The sequence below is a fragment of the Ixodes scapularis genome, unplaced genomic scaffold (genome assembly GCF_016920785.2).
Source record: "Ixodes scapularis isolate PalLabHiFi unplaced genomic scaffold, ASM1692078v2 PGA_scaffold9__187_contigs__length_104089568, whole genome shotgun sequence".
Taxonomy (NCBI): domain Eukaryota; kingdom Metazoa; phylum Arthropoda; class Arachnida; order Ixodida; family Ixodidae; genus Ixodes; species Ixodes scapularis.
The window spans coordinates 101861131-101884925 of record NW_024609884.1 but is presented as its reverse complement, the minus strand read 5'-3'; the positions used below and the strand labels follow the sequence as shown (position 1 = coordinate 101884925).

The 23795-nt window shown below is 47.4% G+C and overlaps 2 pseudogenes; one reads left to right on the top strand and one right to left on the bottom strand.

The window, feature by feature from the left end:
- Positions 1–5298: 5298 nt before the first annotated feature.
- On the bottom strand, positions 5299–6753 carry LOC115317088 (annotated as a pseudogene).
- Positions 6754–8124: 1371 nt separating this feature from the next.
- On the top strand, positions 8125–23543 carry LOC8035633 (annotated as a pseudogene).
- Positions 23544–23795: the final 252 nt, after the last annotated feature.

Below are 23795 nucleotides of genomic sequence, written 5' to 3'. Positions count from 1 at the left end.
ATTCAGGCTTGGTATAGCAATGACGACTGTTCAGTTATCGGCAAGTCTCGAAATGAGCAGACTGGGACCCAAACTAATGGCGAATTCCACTGGGCGTTTTGGAGCACGCGGGGATCAGTTGGCCAGATCCGGAATGGAGCACACGATCCGAACGGGGTCGCGCCGCCTACGGATCCCCTGTGGAACATGACCACTGCTCCGGGTCGGCGGATGCCTTTCCGTCATTTAACTGCCCGGGAATCCCCTTTCCGCAGCCGCCGCAGTCGTTTTGAAGACGTTTTCGCAATCGCGGCGCTAACATGTTTGACGCACGAGCGGCAGGAATGGCTCAGGAGCTTCTAGCAAAGATTGCCGGAATGCCCGTAGCACGGCCAAAACCTTCTCTACTCCTTCCTGGAAAACGAACCGGCTGTCGAGCCAAGGGGTAAGCAAGCGGCCATTACGAATTCTTCTAAGGCAAGATGGGCGAGATCAGGCGAGATGCCCGCAAGAAAGGAAGTCACGTGTGTGCGCTGAGGGTTGGCCCGGCTAACTTCCGGTTGAATCCGCCGAAATCGTCGGAGCGACTTTTCTTGGATCCAGATTGAGATCCGGGCGGGAGCTAATCCAAAACGATCATTGGAACACGTCCGTCTCGATCCCGATCGCTCGTGAAACAGGCTCGCTCCAGAAAGGTCGATCCCCGCGCGCTCCAAAACGACTAGTGGAATTCGCCATAAGTGCTTTCTTACATGGAAGTATTTCAGTTCCGAGTTGAGGAGATCACCGGGATGAAAAGTGCTGCTGAAGTTGCTTCAATTCGTTTGGTTGTAGATAATAAATAGTTTTGCACCAGAAAATGCTCTGGTTTCCACCATTCCATCACTGTGCTTTTTGTACGTTCCAGAACCTATGCCTGACATAAGAGTAACTAAGGTACATTGAGAGGAACACGGAGCGGCAGACAAGGAGTCATACATGACGAAAGCTACAGTCGACAGCTTCATGCTTTAGTACATCCTTCAAAAGGTTAAGGTGGATTGACAACGCCCTGGATGCCTAACCGTCGTGAAGGACATCTGAAGCAAGGGCCTCAGGAGTGATGTGAGGTGTTTGGAATGCTGGTAAATGTTTAAGTCGCTCTTTGTTGGTTAGGATTCCTCTAATTCCTTGCTTCAGTATGTGTTCAGGGTGAAAAGTACTTGTACAACTAAGTGCCAAGTCATGCTTAAACCGTATGTTTCATGAAAAATATTTTTCATACAATTTCGCTTTCACCATTATCGCGAACCGAAACTTTGGCAAAGACGGACAACACCATACCTTCGGCATCCCAAACATGTGCACCCACGTGACATACAAGGGGCCGCAGGATCTGCCACATCGGACACGTGCTGCACAAACATTGTCACGGCGTCTGCACAACACATGTCATTGCTGTATCCGACGGCTTCCGTGAGAAACGGAAACACACCAACAGGTGTTTTCCCAAAAGCCTATTTTGTAGCAATTCATACAAGGTGAAGTGAAGTGCATGTAAGTATGCTGCGAAACTGGTATAGTGAGCAACAAGCGACACAACACTGAGAATTTTTGCCTTTGTGCACTTTCCCAGACATCACACCTAAATATTAACCAAAACACGGGCTTAGCGCAACGGGGCATTCCCCGAGCCCACGGTGTTTACTAGTTCAAGGCACCACATAGAAACCTTGACGATACAAAATGTGACGACGTCCGGCAGTAGCTTCGACTGCACCACTGATCTTTCGGATTTTGCGCCTTGTGCATAAAGGTATCAAACAGCATGGGGAGCCTCTCGATAAGCTAAATTTCACACAGTAGCTACTATTTCGTTGTACGCCGACGACAAGAAGCGCACCGCGTCGTAGAGGAACTAGATAAGTGCAAAGAGTCTCGATATCGTCTTCTTCATCGTCTGTGCGGAGAAAACACGGTAGCGATATCAACAGACGATCACTTGTTCGACATTCTCTCTCTTGTCCGATGTCCGACAGTCCTGTCACATTCCTTGAATGTGACAGGACTGTCATCGATGACAACAACGATTCTGCAATGTGAAAGCTTCCGGTCGAAATTACCACCAAAATTTGCGGTTTTACCTTGTTTCGGCATGTACTTACACATGCATGATTTAATCTTTCAGACAAGCATATGACTACTCGCAGGATCAACCAGGTAATCTTTTCGTGGTTCTCCTTAATGGAAGAATCCTCCAACGCGCAGACAAACTCTCTGCCACGTCTTGCCGTTAGAATCATCACAAGCCCAAGACAATGCTGTCATCGGGACTAACAATGCTTGAATTTGGGCTAGTTGGTTTGACATTCTGAGGTATATTGCACTGCGAAGTTACACTTAACACATAAACACGCAATCTATGAAACGATATGGAAGACTGCACTTTCACAAGTACGTCGTCTTCTTATCTGTCTTCCATATCGTATCATAGATTGCGTGTTTATGTGTTAAGTGTAACTTCGCAGCGCAATATACCTCATAATGTCAAAGGGAGCAAGAAGAGCTGCACTACGCGCGATTTCTCCATCCCTCACAACTCTCAGACTTGCAGGCAGTCTCTAGGTTGGAGAGCTCCGTTAGGGTACAGTCACCAAACAACGACAATATAAACAGCACTATGAGCATGGCGGCTCAAGATGAAAATGAACATTTTACCTCTGCTCGGATTCGGTTGCGCCACCCTTATTCGTCCCACAACATCAAACGCACCCTACAACCATGTTCTGAAGCTGGACGTGACGGCTACAAGGGTGAACATGTGCTACTGCAGTTAAGCTTCAAATGGTTCACTTGGGGGGGGGGGGGGGGGGGGGGGGGGGGGGGGTTCCGTATACGTGTTAGTGTTTTTACAGCACTTCATATTGCCACATGCGTAGACGAGCGAGCGCGTGCGTGGCCGAATGGTTACCGTGTTTGAATGTCGCGCGGAAGGTCTGGGTTCAATTCCAGTCAGCGGAATGTTCTTTTGAGTTCGGCCTTGCAGTTATCCCACGACATAAGGTAAGCCGCATGGTTCTCAAACCAGCGCCTCGCAGTTCCCTTTAAGGCAAAGTGGAGGTTTTGCAGGCACTGTTCAGCTGTCCGTCCGTTGCGCCATGTCACGCATTCGTAGTGATGAAGCCAATCTTCCACGTCTTCATGGACGTTGCCATTGAAGGGTGTCAGTGTACGTGGAGCGACAGACAGGAAAACGACAAAAGGGGTCACCGGAGTTTGCGAGGGCTGGCTGTTCATGGTCGATTGGGCTTTCTTTGATGGTTCTGACAGTTAACCATACTCTGGGGGCAGTCCCTGGATGCAACAGCTTGCTCAGGCTTCGGCGTCTTCGGCGAAGGGTAGCCTTCCGGGGCTGAGCACCTCACTTGGCCGGGATGTTTTTCGAAGGGGTCCGCTTTATGGGCATAGGATGCACTACCCCGCACCTCTAACAAAGTGTCACGAATGACAAATGATGAAGCAAAGAATAACTGAAGAAACTAAACTTTTAATGAGGCGAACTTGTGCTTAAAACAAAATACGTAGAAGTCAACGTCGCAGGCGTCGATGTCGAAACAGCAGGATCAAATGCTGGAACGAGACTGACTCTGCTCGCCATGCGGAGTCCCTTATGTACCCTCGTGAGTTTCTGGAACATTCGGTGTAGAAATTTTGGCGCATAGGACATTCGGAACTCGATCAGACGAGAATGTTCTCGAACTTACGAGATCGCCAAGTTGAAAGAATAAATGAGAGGACATTCTGCACGACAGTCAAGCGCGGTAACCCTTCGGCCACGCAGGCACTCGCTTGGCGACGCGCGTGGCAATATTCAGTACGCAGGCATTTATATTTGTTTGTGTCACCATGGGGGTGTGTGCTGAGGCAGCGATTGAATGTGGTTCTACAAGGTGTTTGTGTGATCGACGGTGCAAAAATATTATAGTCCGAGGCTAATGAAGCAGAAACCAGAGGAATACTAACTGCACGAGAGTAGAATCCCTGAATTGGACATGACAAGCTTCAAAGCATCGAGTTTTGCATCGTCGCCTGGCCTGGTTGGTGTTTATCGTGTAGTGTAAATGATGCTTTGATTTTGCTTGTCTTCCTATCTGCTTCACCACATATGCATATAGACCATTATCGCCAACTGCGGAGAAACTAGCGAATATCAAGGCCCAGAAAATATTTGTATGCTCAAATGCAATCTGTGTAATGCACATTAAAGACCCCATGTTAACAGTCATACCGCACTGGCAATATTTCTCGCCTACAGCGTGAACCAGTGTCGCCACATTTCAGAGCCAGACCAACCTCATGCTGTGTGAATTTTTTTTTTTGCTTGCGGCAAATTCTGTTCTTACGAGATGTCATGCTAAGTACTGTAGTGCAAATAGCATATACATAGTTGAGTGGGGTGTTATTTGTTCTTTCATTTGCATGACTTTTTGATGACTGGCTGAACGTATACTCTACAGTAAAATGGGAGCATTGTTCATAAATAATGTGGCAGCATTTATTTGAGTAAATGTGGTAGATAAAATATGAGTCAGAAAAATAAAGATTGCAAAATCTTTATGTCAGTAATTACGTACTAAGTATATATATACATCTAGGATTCCGGTGAGCTGCTGGAGATGAATGTAGTGAGCGCTAAGATTTGCAGCAGAAAAGAACACATGACACGAGTGGAAAGTATTATATAGTCAAATGTTTAGTGTAAATGGACACATTAAAACACAATATCCACATGGACCCAACTGATGCGACATGAAATAACAAGTTCCTTCTTGGTGGAAACATAAAGAAGAATTCGCCACAATAGTTGTGAAAGTCCTGTGAATCTAACTGGATATATAAGCACACAAGACAAAAAAAGGTCAAACCGACATGGAAGGCACCCAGAACCGTCCTAGAAAAGTACAGAACCGAGGCTCAAAAAACAAAGACATGGCACCAGGAAAAAAACATGTCTAGCCACAGCAACACAAACTTGAAAACCATAACACAAACGTGCGGAAACCAGTTCCTTCCAAGAACTAAACCAAAATAGCACAATGAGGCACGACCTCAGAAAAGTCGTCACGGCGGTAAAGGTCGAGGGGGTAGAAGTCAAACTCGTGTCCTGGTATCAATGCCACACTTTCGTTGCACTCCCTCACAATGTAAGAGCACCTGTGCTCGCTGCACTGCACAGTTGCTAGGCGCTGACACAGGAGCATCAGCGAACTACTGACATCAAGGAGTTTTTCAATTTGCAGGAACTGTGGAATGTCGTCCTTGAGTTCATGAACAAACACATCAGCTGGGCCATAGTGGCAGCTGTTCAAACTTGCAGTGGTAACAGAGGGCAGCACCATCTCTGGTGTCACTGCAGCAAGCAGCCTGCTGCTCTTCAGAAACCTCTGCTACCTTCATTGGCTTTGCTCCGGTTGTCTCAAGGGGAGCATGCAACATGTTCCCCGACAGCTCGTAGGCTTGGAAAAGCTGGTGTCGTGTTGCAAGCGTAAGGCAAATGTTACGACAGTTCTTCACTTTGGAAGCGACATTCTTGAAATAGGAGTGCTTTGCCTCGAACCTCATTCCCCAGAAGCGGCGAGGTGGGCCATACTTCAGTATGAACTTTGGGTAGTGAAGCAAATAGTGCAGTTTTGATGTCACTATTGCAGTTGGGTATTGTGTCGTGTACAGCTCCAAGAACTCTTGGACGTTTACTTGAAGGTAGGGTACGCAGTCCCTAGAGATCCTTTCCGCCAGGATGATGTCGACGACTTGGCGATACGCCAGGTACAACCTCCAGTGGGGGTTGCCTTCAGGTACAGAATCTCCATATAACTGCGGAAGCCGACGAAAGAGGCGCCACCTTTGGCTCGCCGCTCCTCGCAGGCTTGCCTTGCCGCTGAGGAATGTGTTCCTGACTGTGACAGGTGCAGATCTTCTATCATGAAACCCATACTTAAAAGCTGTTATCCTGTCCATGTCCTGCTTGCGCAGCACTCTATCCTGGACTAAACCAGCCAGGACGTGTCAAAGTACACATCCGATCCCCCCCCCCCCCCCCTCCGATATGTCGTGCATTGCATCGGGTGGCAGCTGTTCAATGACCTCAAAGTTGGTCAGCCCTTGCAGATGAGAGATGCTGGAGATGCCATAAAGGGGCCCATTCAACACTGGGTCGAGTGCAAATGCTTCGAGGTGGCTTTTGTGTACTCTGCTTGTTCTTTCGACGCAGTCATCTGCGGCGTGCAGCTGTCTCAGTTGATTGCGTCGGGCAAGGCAGTAACGGGAGATCCGGCCTTTGCTGAAGCTGCACTGTAGTCCCGCTAAGCCGTGCATGGACAGGTTGTCGCCAACAAAGGCCACTGTTACAACGTCCAAATGCAGGTTTCTCGTATCAACGGCATGTTCGTGAATTGAGTTCAAGTCTTGCACCAGTGGTGCAAGTACCTTTTCTAGGCCATGTCGCAACACAACCGGGTACTCCACAAGAAGCAAGCGGAGAATGGCGTTGAGTTTGGACCGGTGTCGAGGGTGAAGGTTCAAAATGGAAAAGTACACTGCCAGAATCTTGTGTAGCCCAGCAGCGCTATCAAGGGGGTTGGTAATTTCCACCTCGTCTGTGTATAAAAGCAGGAATATGGTGTTGTGACTGGCCTCCCGGGCGAGTTGATGATATTGACCTAGAAAATCGCCATCGGCGAAGTCGGAAAGCACTTCCAGCGATCTTGGCAGAGGCTGCATAAAACACTCGAGCATATTTTCTGATGGCGTAAAACACGTCAGAAGGTTTTTAACAGGAATGTAACAAGCAGAGTCGTTGCATTCGCCTATCTGGAGCGACACCTCGGTTACTTAGTATGTGGAAGATGGTCGGCGACATACTTGTTTCTGAGATATATGCTGCCCAATCCTGAGAAACGTTTCTCAACTATGTCTGCAGCGCTGAGAAGTGATCCTAGTTTCTCTATGGCGGATGACGCCACATTTTCTTGTCCAAGGAGCTTCATTGTTAGCTGTATGTGACCGTCAAGGATTTGCTGAATGAGGGGTCTCATCACGGTGAATATCTCATCTGCTGTACTGAAGACCAGCCTCAACTTCTCTGTGATCTTCAGATAAGACAGCCAAAGCTGCTCCCTGATCTCGCTGATGACATCAGCACTCGAGGGGTCCCCTCATTGTCATCATTCACTTCTTCGAATGGAGGCGACATGGAGGGAAGCTCAGCATCTTGTTCAACGGTTTCTGTAGTGCGTCCATCTGAATTCGGAGTTATTCCAGCTATTGTTCTGTGCATGCGGTAGACATGTTTCTTGTAAGCACAGTAACGGCGAAACAATGCTGCACAGTTATCTATCCCAGAAATCACTCGGAAGTCCGGTTCACAACTATGCACCCTCATGTGGTTCACTACACGCTTGTTGGACGTCCCTTTGAATGCGCATCTTGGGCAGTGCACGACTGGCATTACGATGAGCTCAGTATCAAGAAAAAAGAAATAGATATGACAGGCTTTCCACGTGCCAGCTAAGGCCTTTGCACTTTTCCCTCCACAGCAGAGAGAGAGAGAGAGAGCTCTAAGAACACCAAATGTCTCTCTGTGCCAAGTCACAAGTGGGAGAGGATGATCAGCAGCTATGCAGGCTGTTCCGCTGTTCCTATTGTTATGCGCGACGTCGCGGGAGCGGGAATCGGGCGTTCACTGGTTCCAGAATGGATTGGATCATGCTGGCTGTTTGATTATTAAAATGTATATTAAAATTAAAATCCCTGTATTTTACATTAAGCATAACACAAAAAAAAAGAAAAACAGGCGATCAGAATCATTTTTATGATAATTTTTTTTTTGAGGGGGTGCAGTTTTGAAGCTAGCGTCAGGAAGAGTGGTTAGAAGATTGATTGAAAACAAGGGAAAAAACTGAGGGACATGAAATGCACATAAAATTGACTAGTGACTATAGTAATTACCGTATGTTTATATGGGGAAAACTTACCTGTGTAAATAAAAATTATTATTATTATTATCCACCATTCTAGCCATCATAAGCCAGCTTCCTCTGTTGCTTTACCAGCACGGTCGCGCAGTTTCCAATTTCAATTTCTGCTTTCTTAATTATCGGTGCAATGATGAGGTGCGTTGGATATTTCGAGAGTGTCTGCCGATCTCTAAACATCGCACCAGACTACACGTTGGAGAGCGTCAAGAACGTGTTTCTGCTCCAGTTCCCGGAACTGAAGATCACGGAGAGGGTGCTCACCCAGGTAAGTCAGAAACGGTAACTAATTATACGGCCTGGAAGTGCACCAAACGTGTATTTTGCGTATGGGAACGTTACCAAGAGCTGTCGGAAAAATGCAAATACATAAAAGGGGTACGCAAATCAACTGGCAATTAGTGGCATCACTAGGGTCAGCGGCACCCGGGGCAAGACCCCGCCGCGACAACCCTTGAGCCCTGCACCCGGGGCGGTCCGCAACCCTAACCCCCGAACCTTCTTGTGACGCCACTGCTGGCAACGTAAAGGATTCGCAGTAAGCGCGCTGACGAGACAGGAAATTGCCTGTCGTCTTTGGTAGAGGCGAGTGGTAAACGAAAGCACGTCAACACTTCTGATAAATAACGAAAGTAAGGTGCGAAGAGCAGACCAACTTCTGCGCAAAATGCGCGCTAAATGCGTCTTGGTTTCTTTTTTTTTTTTTTTTACTTTTACTCGACCATGGTTCTGGACTTTCGTGCCATATTTTTGCGAACTTGAGCACTAGTAAAAAAAAAACAGTCCTGCTCAGGTTAAATTTTTTGGGGTTATTAGTCAAGAATTCTGTATCATTTGTTTCACAAAAAGTAGAAGATATTTTTCTAATATTGCTATGGGTATGATCGCAAACCCAAACCGAAACTTTGGCAGGCTTGATAGCTTCTTTCAAGCACACTCGATGTTCTACACGAACGAAATGTCTTCTGAATCCGCTCGACGAGCATTTAAAAATGTCTGGAAACGACCACAGGCTGTTCAAACGTCTTATCTGACAGCCAAACTTGCCGTTCAGCGTTTAGTTGTCACATATGGTGTTTCTACGCAGAACCATCTTATGCCGATAGGCCCACCCAAGTAAACAAACCTGACGTTGGCCGTCCTGTCAGTGGCCTTCAAAAAGCTGCTCCACGGACCAAAAAAAAAGAAAAAAAAGAAAACGTGTTTGCAGGTTTTATGAATGATCCTCATTTATTGTCACATTTTCGATACAACCTTCCCCATTAAGGCTGCGGTCGCACTGCCGTCGTCTGCTACTGCTTGAAACACTTTTTTATTTATTAAAAGAAATGTCAACGAAAAGGATCCAAATCGACTTTGCTATCAGGTTTCCTGTGTTGTTTCCCATTCGAGAGGATAAATATAATAGTCATAGCTAGAATATTTAATTAAATTATTAACGATTAAAATTTCACAAAGAGTTTAAGTTTTCCTTTTCTAATACTAACGTTAGGAAGGTGAACATTTTAGATAGCATACTTAGTTTTATACACAAAAATGTGACGATAGCTTTTTTCTTTTATTTTGCTTCAAAGTGTGTTTTATAAAATATGTTAAGAACTTTTTATTTTTAAGACACATTTTAAAGCAAAGTTCTGAAAAAGCTATCATTACATTCTTTTGTACAAGACTATGTATGCTATTTATAATTTTCACCTTCCTAAGGTCAATATTGACGAGAACAACTGGAACTTCCCGTGGAATTTTCATTCTTAATTGTTTACTTAAATATTCTAGCTTTGACTGTTATATTTTTTCTCTCGAGTGGATAACAACAAAAGAAACATGACAGCGAAGTTAGTTTGGACAATTTCTTTTGATACTTTCGTTAACAAATAAAACACATTTTGAATCAGTAGCAGACGACAGCGGCAGGACCATTTTGCCATAAAAATTTACTTTTTTTTAATTTTTAAAACAGACTCGGTTTAGACGAATATTGTAGATGACAACCAGCAAAATATACATCTGAGATTTATTTGAGCTTTTATTGTAATACCCATTATTTGGTCAAGCTTCTTGCACTGCAAACATCTTTTTGCTTGGGATTTAAGTTACCTGGAACATTCGCAGGTACTTGATGCAGAACTGGGTGAATTCCTAGACTGGGATGAGGAGACCACCCTCATCGCAGGATCTAAGATCAAAGCCTCACAGTTGGCACCCGTGGTACCAACCCCACCACCTGCTCCTGTGGCCAATGCAGCAGAAGTGTAAGATTTACGATTTATTAATACAAAAGTGCCATAGTGTTGTATGAAGTCTGTGGAGCTTGCGATTTTACAAGGTTGTCTGATCTATATTGCTTCCTCACATTTTCAGGCTGGAGGCGCCACTGATCGATCAAGGACTGAGGCCCTCGCTTGACCCACGGAAGTATGTCTTTCCTGCAACCCCTACAGACATTCTTCACAATCTATCGAAAGTGAAGACAAAGTCGGAATTGTCCGTGACGCTTCGGCACCGTATCGTCGAATGGTTGTGTTTCGACCTCTTCAGATACACGCTGTGAGTATTGTTAATTCTGTAATTCAGTGCAGTGTTATACAACGTATGGTACTTCGTACTGTACTTGTCGCCTAGCACAGTTCTTTTCAACGTTCTGTAACATGAGTATAAGAAAAAACTACATATAATGCACGCGATGTACTGAAAAACTACCACAGTTTCTTCTGTCTGTAGGGGATGAATTGCGGTGTATAATCTTAATTGTTTGGCTTTCATAAACACTTGAGACGGCATGGTGAAAAAAGTGCACACTCCACATATTTATTGCTTGTTTTATCCCTGACACCGCCTTTGCAATACCTATTTTTCTGGGTGAAACTTATTTACATATAAGGCAAGCATCTGCACATGACAATCAGCCTACGATTCCCCCTGGATATACTGTCGGGTACTTGTGACGGAATGCTTCGAATCTCGCAGACACTAGCTTCGTCGGTCGAGGCACAAAGTTGTCTTCCGGTTAACGAAGAATCTACCAAATATAGAACATCTCGTCATTCAAGGATCAGCCTACCTTCATCGTGGCTTAAAGTGGCTTTCTATATTGATTTACTGCAACGAAAAAAGACGAATCGACTAAATGCCGAGGATAACAAAGAAAAGCTCTACGCGTTGATTTCTGCCTTTTCTACTATACTATGGAGTTAACAAGACCATAGTCATCTAAAGCTAAACCCTAGTTTCTTCTAAATTGAACAGATTCAAACGTCTGGTAAAATTTGTATTTCTCCTACCATTTTACATCACGGGTTTACTCTTAACAACGCACATGCACAGCCAGTGTTGAAGCCATAGCACATGCAATAAAATGCAGGGACGTCTCACATTGTTTTGCAGCTATCTTGGCAAACTCTATGAACAGGCCGCCCAGCAGCTCGTCTTGCGCCACAGCATCTTGGAAGACACAATTGGATCTGGTCATGTATGTTGCTGATTAACAATATTTTGTTGTGTTTATATCGGGAATCGTAAGGCCGCACATAGCAAACAAATTTGCATCGAGCAAAGCCCCCAAGCATATGCTTTTAAGTGTTTCCACTGCTTACAAAATATTGCTGCCCGGGGTGCCAGCTTTTAAGTGTCAACCTATTTTGAGTAAGACAGATTATTTGCAAGGGTAGAGACAGGATGACCAGAGAAATTTTAGAGGCTCATGCAATTACAGAAGCAGGTATCAACTGCCTTAGCAGCCTCTATACTGACAAAGCTTGGCAGATCGTCACATGACCCGCCCGCCGAAAGTGAAAAGGTAGAGCGGCAGACAAGAGTCATGAAAGGGCGCCCCGCAGCGGCGAGATGCTGAAACACAGTTGTCTCGAGCGATGGAATGTCCTCTAGTGCTTATCGCGTTCCTCGGGCTACTGCTTCTTTTCTCGTTGGGTTTGAAAACCATGTTTCGGGTCCTCGCCGCTGCAAAAACTGTGCGCTGACTACCAGACTCCCGAGAAATGTTCTGCGATACCAGATTCTCGCGCTTCAAATCTGCGACCGGGCACTCTATGGCTCCGTCGTCTTTGTCAGTATAAAAGGAGGCTATGCAACTGCGTAAGCCAAACGTCGGTGGGGTTAGGTAACAAAGAGGATGCGTTTTCGGACACGTGGTGATTGACCATTGTGTGGCGTGGGCAATGTTACTATTTTGTTTTGTTTTTTTTTGTTTGCATGTGATTAAACTTTAGTTGAGAGTCAGTACTTGTCCTGTTCGCACTTCTACTTAATCCCTGTTTAGTGTGCGCTGTTCGCGTTTTTTTAGGAAAGTGATGCCTTTATAAATATAATTCTGTCTCAAGACTTCCAAACTTCTTTTCTTATGTGTCGAACTAACAGGATTCCTGGCGCCATGCGCTCAAGTTCAAATGCAAGTTTGAACGTTCCAAGTTTGCCAACGAAGGGGAGGTCGCCTTGAAAATACAGAAGTTCGGCAAGCGTCCATCGTCGAATCCAGGTGCAGCGAATGGAACAGAATCGGCAAAGCGAATCTGCCGTCAGGTGTGTGAACTGTTTTACAATTTTTGATCTCCTTTATCTTTATACAACACAAGCCACTGAAGGTTCAAGTAGGAGTGGGGTTCAAAATCGACAAGTATAACAAGAACAGAGCAGCATAAACATAAATATCAATGTAAAGCGCAATTTGAAAAACAAAATAACCAGGAACAAAATTACTCGTGGCAGGTGAAGTATGTAGACTTCTATGGTCACAATCTTTACTGTGTAAAAATATGAACACGAATCAAATGTGCTAGTCAGCAGGTGTTCAGGACCTTGAAAACATTATGGCACATTTTTGCTATTGTGTAAGATGATGGACAGCAACAGCTATAACAGGGGTGGCCAAACTGCGGCTCTTTGCGTGTTATAGTGCGGCTCGCGGCTCCCTCCCCGAACACCCCCCCCCCCCCACACACACACACACTTTCCCGCCTCCCCCGCGGTCACACGAGCACTTCCCCAATGGGGAAAATGGAACGCGTTTTAAATCGAAAAACAGGTTGCGGTTTGTTAGTCTTGTGCTACAGCTATCTTACATGCAGTTTGACTGCTTTTGACTCGGATAGACTGGAAGTAGTTTGAGTTTCGTTTATTGCTCTGGACAAAAGTTTGACCCCCCTCCCCCCCCCCCCCCCCCTTGCGGCTCTTGGAAGTTTCGCGGTTTTGTTTGCGGCTCTCAGGTCGGGTGAGCCTGGCCACCCCTGAGCTATAACATGCGTCGTTGCAGAAAACTATTTCACATTGATGATATTGAATTTAATCATCCCAGAAGCATTCACAGCTTTTCAACAGAGGAATTTTCCCCAAATCTGTCCCCCTCACGTCTCTGTCCCCTTCACCCTTCCCTCCAGGGGCTTTGGCGCACGGATGCCAAAATCTTGAGAGCTCCCTCTCTCTCCTTCCTCTCCACCCCCTCACCTCCCCTCCCAAAGGTTTTTAGCGCACTAATATCAAACTACGGCAAGAAGTCACTTTCTATTCGGCTTCCATATCTGTGTGCCAAGGTAATTTCCTTCTCAGCACTAGAGTTTTAATACAAGGTCCGCTCATCAATTCTGGTTTGTTTTGCAATACCAACTTGGCACACCTCTCATCCGCAACTCCAGCACAATATCTGGATCGGAACTAATTCAAAGAGACAAAACGCTCGCTGTAAACACCAGCCAGAATGAGTGGTATGAAGCTGTTGCATAGTTTTATTTTCAGAAGCAACTTCTAGTATGACTGCCTAAAGGCCCGTTCACATATATGCAACCGAGTAAAACCGAGAGAGACCAGACCGGTTTTTAAGCCTATTACGACGTCTTAGGACCGGATGCGCTGCAGCAGAGCTGGTCCTAGACGTCGCAAGAGGCTTAAAAACCGGTCTGGTCTCTCTCGGTCTTACTCGGTTGCGTATGTGTGAACGGCGCTTTATGGGTAGGGTTCAGTGTTTTTGGTATTAATTCTTCTTCGAATTCGGGGGCTATTTATCGGTGTTTATTTTTCCCCCTTGAGTTGCTGTTTTTCTGTGTCTAATTTCAATGCCGGAAAGAAATCAGTGATTATAAAGACCTATTTTGTCAAAAAGCCTTAATATCTACCTCAATATAGTTAGTACAGATTGGGTGGGAGGTTACTAATCAAATAAAATGCTGGGATAAAGGTTTTTCCCCCTGAAATGAATGTTTTTCCTATTCAGGGACGGCGCCAATTCGGGATTTTTTTTTTTTTGCCGATTACGAGAAAGCCACGGCTTCTGGAGTTATTTATCCGGCTTTATCAGTATTTGCCGAAAACACGGAACTCTACTTATGAGTATATCAGAAGACATACTCTCTATCAATAGGGTGATTTCATTTGAATTCGACCAAACTTGTCGGGGGGGGTCTTTAGATTTAATCGTAAAAAATATATATGATACCCGAATCCTTGTGATGAAAGAAACTGCCTTTGAAAAAAATTAGAATTGTATAGTTTGAGAGAAAAAAATTCTGAGGCGCTGCAGGGTAGAAAACGACAAATTCCCAATTTGATTTTATCTCGACTTTAGCCGCCATTTACAAAATATCGAATTCTTGCAGAATTATTACATTTATTACGCAATATTTGCGCAGACTTGGCTATTTTTAGAGGTAAATTTCTGTCTTCTGTTATTTTAAATTAATTTTCTAAAAAATCTCAAACATGCAAACATGTAAATGGCGGCTAAAGTCGAGATAAAATCAAATTGGGAATTTGACGTGTTCTACCCTGCAGCGCCTCAGAATTTTTTTCTCTCAAACTATACAATTCTAATTTTTTTCAAAGGCAGTTTCTTTCATCACAAGGATTCGGGTATCATATATATTTTTTACGATTAAATCTAGAGACCCCCCCCCCCCCCCGACAAGTTTGATCGAATTCAAATGAAATCACCCAATAATATATTTTTCGACTCTTACTGTACCAGCCAGAAAGGTTGGTGCCAACAACAGAGGACGCACACAGTATTGACGGGCACATCAGGTCGATGCAGCAAGAGGTGGGAAATGGCTCCATTAATCTGGCCAAAATACAAGACGGAATGTCCCGGACATTCACTGCACGGCGCTAGTGGATCGCCAACGAGTGTCCCTCTGTCCGGGACATCCTGCAGCGATATCCTGCTCTAGAGAGAGCGGAAGAGGTAAGCATTAGTTCTGGAGTGAGGGTGCCTTTCAGGTGTCATCCCATTCCTTGCTATTGTTTTTTTTTTTTCAGATCTTTCAGGAGTTCCAGAGGCTTGGTGGTGAGCCACCAATGGAAACTATCACTGCAATGGCACAGTGCCAAATGGACACGGTGCTAATGTGGCAGCAAACAAGGTGGAGAGTGCCACCTTCAAGACCTTGGAACTAGTCGACTCGTGCAGAGAGGAAGAATGACACTGAGAAAACAAACTATGTGCATTACATCCGGTGGGCATTTCTTAAATCTCTCCGTGACGTGAAAATTGTGACGTCAGAATCTTGTCAGGATCAATTCCCGGGCTGCCTTGTGTGCGCTAGCTGTTCTCGACGTCCCACTATGAGCTTCGCCTGAATCATGCCCTTCTTTTCCAAAAATATGGCCACCTATTTGAGATATTGCTATACGAGTGATGTTTTGGGTCATGTTGACTTAACCTGAGACGGGGGTGAACGGAAAACACAGATTGGAAGGAACGAGGAAACCAACAGTACGACGTGTCAATCCAATGTGTTCGAAGGTAGTGACAATGTAGGGCCATAAGAAAATGGGACTACTAAGTCTGCTTCAGGGAAGACTAATGAGAAAATAGTACGGACCTTACTATTTTCTGATTAATCTTTCCCGAAGCAGGCTTAGTCCCCTTTTCTTACTTCCTTATGGTCCTACATTGTTAGTACCTTTGAACACATTGGTTTGAGACGTCGTCCTGTCAGTTTTCTCGTTCCTTCTACTCTTTGTTCCCCGTTCACCCCAGTGTCAAGTTAAGTCATGATCAATCTTCACCAACTCGCCTGCACCCTTACTATTTTCTGCTAGTTTGCAATTTGTAACGTCCCGTCGAGCGCTCCTATGCCTCTTTTCGTGAAATTCATATTTCAGTTCAGTATCTCCTTGAAGGCATACTGAAGCGAATGTTGGATAATTGAGAAAACAATGCAGAAGTGCTAGGCGAGATGCTACCAATCCTAAAGCATCACTCGTATAAAGAGATATCTCCCAACGGATGACAGTATCTTTTAACAAGAAGAGCATGCTTGAATAAGGCCGAAAAGGTCCGTGACGACACAATTCTCGTTTCCTCCTGTGTTCGCTTTGACTCCGCGAGGACGCGAAGAGGGAAAAAAACTAGGCTGTTTCCCTTCCTCCTCAAATCTTCTGCATGAAACGCGACGTGTAATTCTTACTTAATCGCGTCCCTTTTTTTTTTTTTCAGAAATACGGCCACCAGTTTAAAGGGGTTGTTGGGAGCTGGGACGAAACGAACAAGCTCGGACAGCGTTTGGATTCGAACTGATCTTTTAATCTCGCGCACTGCAGAGGCATCTTTACCTCGTCGTCATCGTGTGTAGGACATGAGCCGGCCGTGAGTGTCGCTACAAGGCTCCCCCCTGTAGAGCCGGAAGCCCCGGGGAGGCCCATGTGATGTGCATGGGGCTGGTTGTGCGCAGTAAAGGGGGAGACGGTGCAGCAGGGGTTGCAGCAGCAGCTGAGGTAGAGAGGCTTGCTAGATATGCCGGCTTGACGCGGTCGGCTGTGACCACGTCACGACGGTCGTGGATGTCGAGTGTCAATGTCTTTGCTTGTCGATCAAGCAATCGGAACGGTCCGTCGTAGGCCGGTACCAGAGGTCGACGGACCTGATCGCGTCGCAAGCAAACGTGCGAGCACGTCTCGAAGTCTTGGCGAACGAAGACGTGTCGATGGCTCCGTTGAGCTGGTAAAACGGGACGGAGAAGACGAAAGGTTTGTAGAAGGTCGCCAATGTAGCCACTGGGGTCTTCTCTTGACTCAGATGAGGGTGGATGGAAAACTCGCCGGGTAGGCGCGGTGGCGTGCCGTAGACCAACTCGGCTGCAGAACAGCCAAGATCTGCCTTAAGCGCCGAGCGAAGGCCCAGCAGAACGAGAGGAAGGTGGTCGGCCCAACGTTCTCGCGGCTCGTATGTGGCAAGAGCTGCCTTCAACTGGCGGTGCAGCCGTTCCACCACGCCGTTAGCTGACGGATGGTAAGAGGTGGTGTGCATGTGTCTGATGCCCAGGACGGTGGTGAAGGCGGCAAACAGAGCGGACTGAAATTGCCGTCCCCTGTCAGTAGTGACCACAGCAGGGCAGCCGAAACGGGACACCCAGCCGTCGACGAAGGCTGTAGCGACTGTTTTCGCTGTGATATCAGGGACAGGGAATGCCTCGGGCCATCTCGTGATTCTGTCCACGCATGTTAGCAAATAGCGGGCTCCCTGTGATGATGGAAAGGGTCCCACTAAGTCGATGTGGGTGTGGGCAAACCTGGAGTCCGGTGGACGAAAGGGTGAGAGGGGGGTGATTGTGTGTCGTGTGATTTTGACGCGTTGGCATTGAACGCACGTTCGTGCCCAGCGATGTACTTCTGCGTTCATATTTGTCCAGAAGAAACGAGCAGTTGTAAGTTTCTGTGAAGCGCGGATTCCGGGGTGGCTCTTGTTGTGTAGATGGTGAAAAAGAGCGATACGAAACGCTGGCGGTATGAATGGGCGGGACACACCAGTTGATGTTTCGCAGGTTACCATTACCGGGGAAAAGGGGAGGGGCACGTCTGCAAACTTCAGTGATCCGGGAGAGGCGCGCAAGCGCTGGAGCTCAGGATCGTTTCCTTGAGCGGTTGCCAGCTCTTCCCAGTCTAGTGGATGGGCCGAGGAAAGAGCACCGACGCGTGAGAGTGCGTCAGCAGCAGTGTTTTCATGGCCGCTGACATGGCGGAGATCAACGGTGAACTCTGATATGAAGCACAGGTGCCGGATCTCACGCGCTGTGTGGTCGCTGTGGTTGCGTTGGAATGCGAACGTCAAGGGCTTGTGGTCTGTAAGAACGTGGAAGTTCCGGCCCTCGAGGAAGTGGCGAAAGTGCTTGATTGACAAGTACACTGCCAGAAGTTCGCGTGCAAAAGTGCTATACTTTTGTTCTCGGTTCTTCAGTTTACGCGAGAAAAATCCGAGAGGCTGCCAGCCATTGACGTTCTGTTGAAGGACCGCACCGACAGCTACGCATGACGCGTCGGTGACGAGTCGTAGTTCTGCCTCTGGAACGGGGTGAATAAGCATTGCAGCATCAGCGAGCGCCTTTTTCGCTGAAGAGAAAGCAGAGGCTGCATATTCGTTCCACTCAAGCGCCACAGAGGGCTCTTTCTTGGTGGCAAGCAGGTCGGTCAACGGCTTGATCGTTTGAGCGCAACTCGGTAGGAAGCGACGATGGAAATTTAGGAGGCCTAGGAATTCACGCAGTTTCTTGAGAGATGTTGGCTGCGGAAAGTCTCGAATGGCCGTAAATTTTGCATCTAAGGGTTTGATGCCTTGAGGTGTTACCTGATGCCCCAGAAATTCGATGGTCGTCACGCCGAAGGTGAATTTGTTCTGGTTGATGACCAACCCGTAGTCATCGAGGCGGGTGAAAAGAGCGCGCAGGTGCTCCTCATGCTCGGCCTCTGACGTGCTGGCGACCAAGAGATCGTCGAAGTAAGCAAAGACGAAGTCTAGACCTCGGGTGACCTCGTTGATGGTACGTTGAAATGTCTGGGCGGCATTCCGCAAACCGAACGGCATCCTCACATACTCAAAGAGGCCAAATGGTGTGGTGATGGCGGTCTTTGGTATGTAGGCAGGCTCAACCGGAATCTGGTGGTATGCCTTCACCAAGCCGATTTTAGAGAATATCTGGCAACCAGCCAGATTCGTTGTGAAGTCCTGTATGTGGTGTAGCCGGTAGCGCTCAGGCTGGGTGCTGGCATTGAGAGCGCGGTAATCGCCACATGGTCTCCAGTCGCCTGGGTCTCTCTTGGGGACCATGTGCAGTGGGGAGGCCCAGTTGCTCGATGATGGACGAACAATGCCAAGTTCGAGCATATTCTCAAACTCACGACGAGCAATGGCCAGGCGTTCTCCAGACAGCCGTCGAGGACGAGCGAAAACAGGGGGCCCAGAGGTGACAATGTGGTGAGTAATGGTGTGCTTCACCGGTGACTCCCTTGTGTGTGGCCTCGTAAGGTTCGGAAAATTCGCGAGAATTTTCTCATATGCCGTTGATGCTGAAAACGCTCTAAGTCCTGTTGCCGTGGTCGTAGAGAGCACGCCATTCACGGAGAGGTGTGTCGTCAGGTCGATGAGGCGTCGTGAATGAATGTCGACGGCCAGTTTGTAGAAGTTGAGAAAGTCCGCTCCCAGGATAGCCTGCTTGATGTCGGCGACGATGAACAGCCACCGGAATGTGCGGCGCAGTCCAAGGTTGATTGTGAGGGACCGCTGACCGTAGGTTGCGATGCGCGAGTTGTTGATGGCCTGGAGCGGAGAGGTCTTCTGTTTGCGTTGTCGGTCTGAAAGAGAGGCCGGTAGAACGCTGACCTCGGCTCCTGTGTCGACAAGGAAGCGATGGCCAGCCACCTTGTCAACTACATGAAAGAGGCGGCTTTCCTGTCGACTGGTATCACTTGCCGCCGTCAGTGTCCGGTCTTCGTAGTTTCCCACCGAAGAGCAGGGTTGGCTGCACTTGCGGGCATCGTTGACGAAAGTTATGGTGGTACCAACACATGCCCGAGCCCGAATCAACTTGACTGCTGCTTGAGAAGGTGGAGCGCTCTACTGAGGATGAGTGGGAGCGCAGGCTTCGGCGGGAGTGTGACCGTTGTTGACGACGTCGTGACAAGGGCGTGAGGGTGGCAAGCTGACGACTTATGGTGTCGACATGGTCCTCAAGACGAGAAGACTGGAATCTTCCGAAGTTGTTATGGGTGCTCGGTTAGTGACAGCCCTCATGCCAGGGGTTCGCGAGTAGTCGGCGACATGGTCGGCAAGCTCAGCGAGCCTGTCTAGCGACATGTCTTACGCAGCCGCTAGAACCGGGAGCATGGTCGATGGAAGTCGTTGCAAAAACAACTCACGCAGGAGGGGGATGTTGGGGTCCGGGTTCTGGGCTTCCATTAGCTGACGCATGCGCTGGAGAAGCTGGGATGGGCGTCTGTTACCGAGCTCCTCGGTGTTGAGGAGTTGTTGAAGTCTGCTGCGCTCCGACTCGGTCTTGCGGTCAAGGATGGCGGCCTTCAGTTGGTCGAAGGGGTTGACCGGATCCGGAGCGGCGAGAATGTCGGCTAGCTCTTCGGCGACGTCAGCTGGTAAGGAGGACACGCTGTGCAGGTATCGCGTCTCCTGATTGGTGATGTGCCGGAGACGGAACTGGGCCTCGACTTGCATCAGCCACACGGTCGGATTTTTTGGCCAAAATGGTGGTAGCCGAAAATTCTGGACCGCTGCCATGGTTGACTGGAGGGCGTCGCCGTCAGGAGCGTTGGACGCGCTGGTATGAGCCATGAAGCAGCAGACCTTGAAGGAGCGAGTTCGATTCCGGGTCACCAAATCTGTTGGGAGCTGGGACGAACCAGCTCGGACAGCGTTTGGATTCGAACTGATCTTTTAATCTCGCGCCGCTGCAGAGGCATCTTTACCTCGTCCTCAACGTTTGTAGGACATGAGCCGGCCGTGAGTGTCGCTACAGGGTCATGAAACGCTTTTCTAACTTTTTCCTGTTCAAGTTCAAGTTCAACAGTTCAAGAAGACGAAAAGAGGGGAGGCCCTTCTTGCTGGGAATCTGGTTTGTGTACCCGGACAGAGCCATTGTCCCCCTAGAAGATTAGCCCGTCGCTCACAGTTCAGACAAAAGTTGCTTTCCCCACCCCGTTCATCCCGAAGCTGACAGTGCTGTGGAAGCAACGTGCTCGTTGGGCCAGCCACACTTTGGCCAAGTGATCACACTCCTTCGTGCATACCCACGCGCAGAGAATGAGGTCAGGTCATGAAAGGGAGGTGGCTGATTGGTCCGGCAAGCGCGTAGCTTCCAGCACAATGTCAGCTTAGGGGTGAAGGGAAAAAGTGGGGTCCGGTTTCTTGTGACGTGCGTTTGGACCCGATGACGCGCTTTTGGGACAGCGGATGTATCACAGTGAAAAGGCAGAGAGCTTACGAAGGGGAGGAGGTACGAAATAGTCCGCTGTGTTTTCAAATTTTCGCACTGAAAGTCAGGCTTTTGACTTTCTACCTTTCTTCTTTTAGTCCACTGAACGATGTGCTGTTAGTAAAATCAGAATCTAAACTTATTTATCCCGACCCAAGATCAGAGGCCAGATTCACGAAGAGCTTCTTAGTTTACGACAACTTAGCTAAGAAGTTCGTAAGTTAAGAGCATCGTAAGAAGAGGAGAAATCGGTATTCACGAACGCGTTCTTAAGTGAGAGGAGGAAAGCGACGTTGTTGTACGGAAAAACTAAAACTTACCGGTGCTGTTGCTATGGCGACGGCGTCTTCCGCAGCACGAACAACCAATCGGAGAGCTCGGCATTTGTTCGGAGCCGTTCGGAGCACGTGGATTTTTCATAACAAACACAGGCGGCCTTTCTGCCACCGCTGGTCTGGGGTTCGTATCCGTGCAGTGATATGTCGACGCTAACACGATTTAAACTCGCCGGAATGCCGAGGCCGGGATGCGTAACCATCCCCATTGACTGCTGCGAACTCGATCGCTACCAAATCAACACAACTGTCATCGTTGGTAAAAGACGGCCCGCAGTCGTTTGCAGAGCGACGTAGATGGGAACAAATTGCCGCGGCGTTTTTTGCGGCCTCGGAGATGCAGGAGCGAGCCGACATTAAAAAAGATACGTTTGAACTATGACAGTGTAAGCAAGAGCCACGTAAATGCCTGTTCACACTACGGAACGGACGCGCGCGCTTGATCGAAGTGCTGCATTTGCGCTGTTGGACCGCGAATTGATAAGCGCTTCGGGACCGATCCTTTACAATTGCAACTCGATGCTGACGTGACACCCGGCGAAGAAAGGTTGGACCGGCATTGCGACCCACGAACTGTTACAGCGATCGACTGTGAGGTGCAGTCGTGTCAGAATAAAATGGAATACTAATAACAAAGTGTACATACCATGTTGCGAAGGTAATCCATACGGCGTTTATTCGAGCTTGATATCACACAAAACAGAGATAGAATCGATGAGAGCCCCTTTTCGACAACAGCGTTCGTCACCGTTGCCTCGGAAAACAAGGAGATGACAAGAGGAAGAGATTGACCTCTTAATCTAGAATTGAGGTCAGCGATCAAACTATATACGGGAAGGGTTCACAAGGGTCGCGCGGGCATATTCCATTCAGCACGCCAGCCGGTCGTGGGCAGACGGTCTTCGCCAAGGACCGTCAGATCATCGCTGCGCCGAGTCGGAGTGCCTGCTAGGCCTATCTGCCGATCGGTCGGAGTCCGTACTCGTGGCCCTTGGAGTTTTTCCCGGGTGTCTGTGGATCCAGCGTTCTTGTTCGTTCGTCGTGGTCTGTTTCAAGTACTTTTTACTTGTTTCTCGCTGCTTGAAGTCGGGACGCGTGAGAAGCGCACGTAGAAAAATAAACGTCCGTTGGTTGTCGCGACCAACTGAGCGACGCTGTCGGCCATGCTGATTTGATCGTAAGTGCGTAAGACAGCTTCGGAGCTGTCGTAGGATTTCTTCGTAACCTGCGCAAAACTTACGAAAATTTCGTTTCGTGAATACGGATTTGTTCTTAAGTTTTGTCTTACGCACATTTTTGGCGTAAGATCGTTTCGTGAATCTGGCCTCTGTTTCATGGGCCCTTTAAGATATGGCAATATGAGTGATAATTTTGCGGTTTGTGCCGTCCGTTTGCACACTTGTGCAACCCTATCTTGTAAAATCAAAATTTCAGTTCAGCATCCCTTTAAGGCACATATAAATCAAAAGATATTGATCAAATATTCTTACGAAAGATATGTTGTTCTCTCCGTCCTCACGTGTACTCTTTCAGTATTGTGTAGTTATGGAAAATCACTCAAATTCAACTTCATTGGCCACAGCTTGATAATGTATTCTCAAATGTTATGAAGTTATGTACAACTAATTGTAAGAATAATTAATTGACTGCCAAGTGAACTGAACAAAAAGATGTTTCCTATTTTTCACGCGTGCTTTCCGGCACCATGGTTCTCCACATACCCCTGTGTCATCTGGGATGGCGAGCTCGACAACGTCGGAGAATGCATGGTCCAGCTCGAGCACCAACTTCTGAAGGTCGATCACCCAGTGCAAGCAAGTCTGGTTGCATTCTGCTTGCACTGGGTGGTAGACATCTGCTATCAGCCTATAGCCAAAGGGTTTCACACCCTCCTCGAACATCTTTTGGGGTTAAGTGCAACCAAACCGACAGGCATGGTCACAACCACGCTGTCGGCGCTGATGGCTAACTTACAAAATAAATTGGCTTCGCTGGAGGGGAGGGACAATAACTGAGGGGCTACGTGCGATAGTGGTGAAATTAAAAAATTGCGTTCCGAGAAAAGTGAGAATCAAAATCGAAAAAATAGTTACATATGCTCACGGTTGCTAGTCTTTCCTTTGTATAGCTTCGCTACCTTTCTACAATTTGTGCCGTACACTGTAAATATGGTAGTGGGTGAATCATTAAGATTTATGACTACAAATGAACAATGGGAACCCTCACCATTGTTACTGGCACCACTGGTAGTTGCACATAACATAAGT